We start from the raw sequence: 6,006 nt of genomic DNA, 5'->3' as shown, positions 1-6,006 counted from the left end.
TTCTGGTAATTGCAACTGCTTTAAATTCTTGTTTATTTCATTAGATAATATTTTAAAAAATGTTTTCTTATCATTTAATTAATACTTCAAACATAATACTTCAAATTTATTTTATATTCTTTCAAGATGTCAGTTTTCGACAAAATTTACACCGATAATGAAAGTTATTGAAAGTTGCAAACAATATAATTGTAGCTTTTAATTTTTTATGAATTTTTTGTTTTGTTTATTTTGAAATATTATTTTTGTTTTAGAAGCATAATAGCATGCTACATATAAAACGATAAAATATAAATATAATACAATACAATAGTTTGAAAAAGAATTTAATTTGCAAATATATATGTATACATATGACCTCTTGTGTATCATAAGACTGTTATTCTATTGTAATTTATTTATTTTTCGTGATACACACACAAGACGGTATTGTGGACATTTTGGTGACTAACTGTACTTTTCTATTATATATACAATATTATTTATTGTATTACAATATGTATATTATATATAATAATTATTATATCACAAATGATATATATACATATATATATAGATAATATGTTACATATAAGTAGGTTACATATTTATCTTACTTATAGCTTTTTATTATTACAACATGCTCATTTAGCGAACAGATGAAGATATTTATGTTCTTTGGAGGACTTAGGTTAGTGCGGACTATTTCTAAAAGAAGATAGCCTCAGTACTCTTAGTTTTAGACCAATGGGTGCTGGAACTGTCCTTAGTCGAGGACAGAGTCCGCATTGGTCGACGTCCTTGATCGAACTTAGACCAATGGGTGCTGGGACTGTCCTTGAGCGAGAACAGAATCCGCATTAGTCGACGTTCTTGATCGAACTTAGACCAGTGGGTGTTGGGACTGTCCTTATCGAGAACAGAGTCCGCATTGGTCGACGTCCTTGATCGAACTTAGACCAGTGGGTGCTGGGACTGTCCTTGGTCGAGGACAGAGTCCGCATTGGTTGACACCCTTGATCGAACTTAGACCAGTGGGTGCTGGGACTGTCCTTAGTCGAGGACAGAGTCCGCATTGGTCGACGTCCTTGATCGAACTTAGACCAATGGGTGCTGGGACTGTCCTTAGTCGAGGACAGAGTCCGCATTGGTCAACGTTCTTGATTGAACTTAGACCAATGGGTGCTGGGACTGTCCTTATTGAGGACAGAGTCCGCATTGGTCGACGTCCTTGATCGAACTTAGACCAATGGGTGCTGGGACTGTCCTTGATCGAGGACAGAGTCCGCATTGGTCGACGTCCTTGATCGAACTTAGACCAGTGGGTGCTGGGACTGTCCTTGGTCGAGGACAGAGTCCGCATTGGTTGACATCCTTGATCGAACTTAGACCAGTGGGTGCTGGGACTGTCCTTAGTCGAGGACAGAGTCCGCATTGGTCGACATCCTTGATCGAACTTAGACCAATGGGTGCTGGGACTGTCCTTAGTCGAGGACAGAGTCCGCATTGGTCGACGTCCTTGATCGAACTTAGACCAATGGGTGCTGGAACTGTCCTTGATCGAGGACAGAGTCCGCATTGGTCGACGTCCTTGATCGAACTTAGACCAGTGGGTGCTGGGACTGTCCTTGGTCGAGGACAGAGTCCTCATTGGTTGACATCCTTGATCGAACTTAGACCAGTGGGTGCTGGGACTGTCCTTAGTCGAGAACAGAGTCCGCATTGGTCGACGTCCTTGATCGAACTTAGACCAATGGGTGCTGGGACTGTCCTTAGTCGAGGACAGAGTCCGCATTGGTCAACGTCCTTGATTGAACTTAGACCAGTGGGTGCTGAGATTGTCTTTGGTCAAGGACAGAGTCCGCATTGGTCGACATCCTTGATCGAACTTAGACCAGTGGGTGCTGAGACTGTCCTTGGTCGAGGACAGAGTCCGCATTAGTCGACGTCCTTGATCGAACTTAGACCAGTGGGTGCTGGGACTGTCCTTGGTCGAGGACAGAGTCCGCATTGGTCGACGTCCTTGATCGAACTTAGACCAATGGGTGCTGGGACTGTCCTTAGTCGAGGACAGAGTCCGCATTGGTCAACGTTCTTGATTGAACTTAGACCAATGGGTGCTGGGACTGTCCTTATTGAGGACAGAGTCCGCATTGGTCGACGTCCTTGATCGAACTTAGACCAATGGGTGCTGGGACTGTCCTTGATCGAGGACAGAGTCCGCATTGGTCGACGTCCTTGATCGAACTTAGACCAGTGGGTGCTGGGACTGTCCTTGGTCGAGGACAGAGTCCGCATTGGTTGACATCCTTGATCGAACTTAGACCAGTGGGTGCTGGGACTGTCCTTAGTCGAGGACAGAGTCCGCATTGGTCGACATCCTTGATCGAACTTAGACCAATGGGTGCTGGGACTGTCCTTAGTCGAGGACAGAGTCCGCATTGGTCGACGTCCTTGATCGAACTTAGACCAATGGGTGCTGGAACTGTCCTTGATCGAGGACAGAGTCCGCATTGGTCGACGTCCTTGATCGAACTTAGACCAGTGGGTGCTGGGACTGTCCTTGGTCGAGGACAGAGTCCTCATTGGTTGACATCCTTGATCGAACTTAGACCAGTGGGTGCTGGGACTGTCCTTAGTCGAGGACAGAGTCCGCATTGGTCGACGTCCTTGATCGAACTTAGACCAATGGGTGCTGGGACTGTCCTTAGTCGAGGACAGAGTCCGCATTGGTCAACGTCCTTGATTGAACTTAGACCAGTGGGTGCTGAGATTGTCTTTGGTCAAGGACAGAGTCCGCATTGGTCGACATCCTTGATCGAACTTAGACCAGTGGGTGCTGAGACTGTCCTTGGTCGAGGACAGAGTCCGCATTAGTCGACGTCCTTGATCGAACTTAGACCAGTGGGTGCTGGGACTGTCCTTGGTCGAGAACAAAGTCCGCATTGGTCGACGTCCTTGATCAAACTTAGATCAGTAGGTACTATCTCCTTTTAAGAATGGAGTCCGCACTAGCTTAAATCTTCCAGAGAATATCTTTTGGTGTCTCCAGATAAGCATGCTTGTAAAATAAAGAGATGATTAAACTATAAGTCTGGAAGATAAACGCGTTATAATAAAGTAAAAGATAGTTTAATTACTTAAATATTAATATTGTCATACAACTCTGAAATTCAAATCACTTGTCAATACTTAAAGTGTTTATGTTCATTAAATCGCTACTAACATTTTCTTTTATTCTTTTACGAATGCATTTTTCTTTTTACGAAATTTTCGTGATTGAAATCTAGAGATTGTACAAAATTGACTAGTTGTATATAATTATTTTTTATAGAGAATTAGTTATGCAATGGATTTTACAAAAAACAAATTCATGCTAATAATACATATATGTGCAATTAGCTTATGTTTAATTTTGTTTGCTTAAAATGTATGTTTTTTAAGACTACACTAAGCGCTTTGATTTAACATCTTGGTTTTAGGGCTCCTGTATACTCGTCGCAGCCACGTCAGAGCCACGTGTTGACGTCAGAGGCGAGAAATTTCTTGCGGAATATTTTTAAATAAAAAGATTTCGATAAAACAACACTACAAATCTCTTTGTACACTTGTAAAATATACCGAAGACTAACCTTCTCTCTTGATAGTCAATCAGCAGCTGTAAAATAATTGAAACATCAGACTTTGTCATGCAGAATGATTGCACATGTGCAAAGACCAGATGGACTGGATCTGATATTACAGTCATTTTACAGCTGTTGATTGATTATAATGGGAAAAAGCTAGTTTTCGATATATTTTACAAGTGTGCCAAAGACGTTTGTAGTGTTATTTTATTGAAATATTTTTTTATTTAAAAATGTTTCGCAAGAATTTTCATCGTGTTTTTTCGCCTCTGCATGATGTCACGATTCCGACATAATCGGCGAGTATCCAGGAGTCTCAACTTTCAAATTTATATAATATAATATATTAATATATGTGTAATTTTTTAAGTAATTATAATAATTTTAATAATTTTAATTTTTAAAGTAATTATAATTATTCAAATTAAATAGGTATTTAAGTAGATAGTTTTACAAAAAATGTACGCAAAGATTATATGTAGACGACACAGATGTATGCTAAGTTTTACTGCAATTTTTTACATCAGTTTTTTCTGCGAATTGTATTTCGAGAATAGCGACCAGTATATTCGCAGTCTTAACATCTACTTTATTTATGTTCCATAATTTTTTTTTCATAAATTGTATTTGTATTTCTTATAATCAATATTTGCATTTGTATCAACATACGTATTTTTTCGAATTATGTATTGTGAATAACAGTTAATATTTACATTAAGTGTTTAGAATGTTCTTTAATGCATTTCAACATTCTTTGATTGCATAACAACAACTAACCATTTTTGAGATGTAACTAATAAAAAACCTATATTCTAAAAAATTATCACAATGTTGTTTTATTGTTGGTCTAATAAAACTCATTAACATCACACAAATGTACATTATGTACATATTAGAACAGTAATTCTAATATTGTACATTTTTGTGTACATTATGTACACAAATGTATAATATTAGAATTACTATACTACAATACTTTCTGTATTGTTTTTCTCTGTCGATCTTGTTTCAAAAAATATATTTTAAATATTTTAAATATCAGATTCTATGTGTGACTATGACAATGCTTTACTGTTTTTGTTTACTCTAATTAAAATAGGTATTTTTTAGTTTTTCGTGTGTTTGCATTATAATTTCATAGATTTTCTATAATTTGATAGTAACTTTGTTAAGTGTTTTAAATTTTTTTATAAAGCGTTATTTTAACTTTATTATACATGTAACGGCGTGGCCGTTACTAACGCCTCGCGGGCCGATCACCCGCCCGCCACTTGAGGCTATGGCGCCTAAGGCGCTCCTAAACACAAAAACATAAGCAATACACGGGTCACCCTACCCCAGGGGCGCCCCACTACAACCCCCAGAGGCGCCCCACTACAACCCCCAGAGGCGCCCCACTACGACGCCGGCGTTACCCCCACCACAGCCTCGATGTAGAGTGGGGGAACCGCCGGCAGGGTATATAAGCCGGCTCGACGGATGAGCCGGCACCAGTCCTGTTCCGGACCTCCTAGCCAGGCAACGGGCTTCTCGTTGTTACGCCGGGTTTCCCGGTTTCTGGCCTCCTACCTTTAGTATCGGGCAACGGGTTTCTCGTTGTTACGCCGGGTTTCCCGGTTTCCGGTCTCTTCCTGCTACACGCCGGGCAACGGGTTTCTCGTTGTTACGCCGGGTTTCCCGGTTTCCGGTCTCTTCCTGCTACACGCCGGGCAACGGGTTTCTCGTTGTTACGCCGGGTTTCCCGGTTTCCGGTCTCTTCCTGCTACACGCCGGGTGACGGGTTTCTCGTCATTACGCCGGGTTTCCCGGTTTCCGGTTCTTCCTGCTACACGCCGGGCAACGGGTTTCTCGTTGTTACGCCGGGTTTCCCGGTTTCCGGTCTCTTCCTGCTACACGCCGGGCAACGAGTTTCTCGTTGTTACGCCGGGTTTCCCGGTTTCCGGTCTCTTCCTGCTATACACCGGGTGACGGGTTTCTCGTCATTACGCCGGGTTTCCCGGTTTCCGGTTTCTTTCTGCTATAGGCTATACGCCTCCGTACACCGTATCTCTAAGTTATACCGGGTAATTTGTAAATCTTTTCCGGACACCGCTACAGGCTATACGCCTCCTTATTTTGTTTATACCGAGTAGTCAATAAGTTTCTCTATTTAGGGCTTTATGCCAACAAACATTTCGTTTATACCGAGTAATCAATAAGTTTCTCTATTTAGGCTTCATGCCAACAATCATTTTGTTTACTTGTTTCTTTTTGAATAAACCAAAGCATTGTTAATAAGGAATAAGCGAGTCTGAATCTCCCCCTTCCTCCCGAATCCTGGAACCGGCGAGCCGATCCGCGGCGTCGGGAAAGGTGAACCGTTACATACATAATATGTACACAATAATCAAATTTTATTCTA

Source organism: Nylanderia fulva, unplaced genomic scaffold, assembly GCF_048542155.1.
Source record: "Nylanderia fulva isolate GAGA-0341 unplaced genomic scaffold, ASM4854215v1 Scaffold243, whole genome shotgun sequence".
Classification (NCBI taxonomy): domain Eukaryota; kingdom Metazoa; phylum Arthropoda; class Insecta; order Hymenoptera; family Formicidae; genus Nylanderia; species Nylanderia fulva.
Note: the sequence above shows the minus strand (reverse complement) of the source record.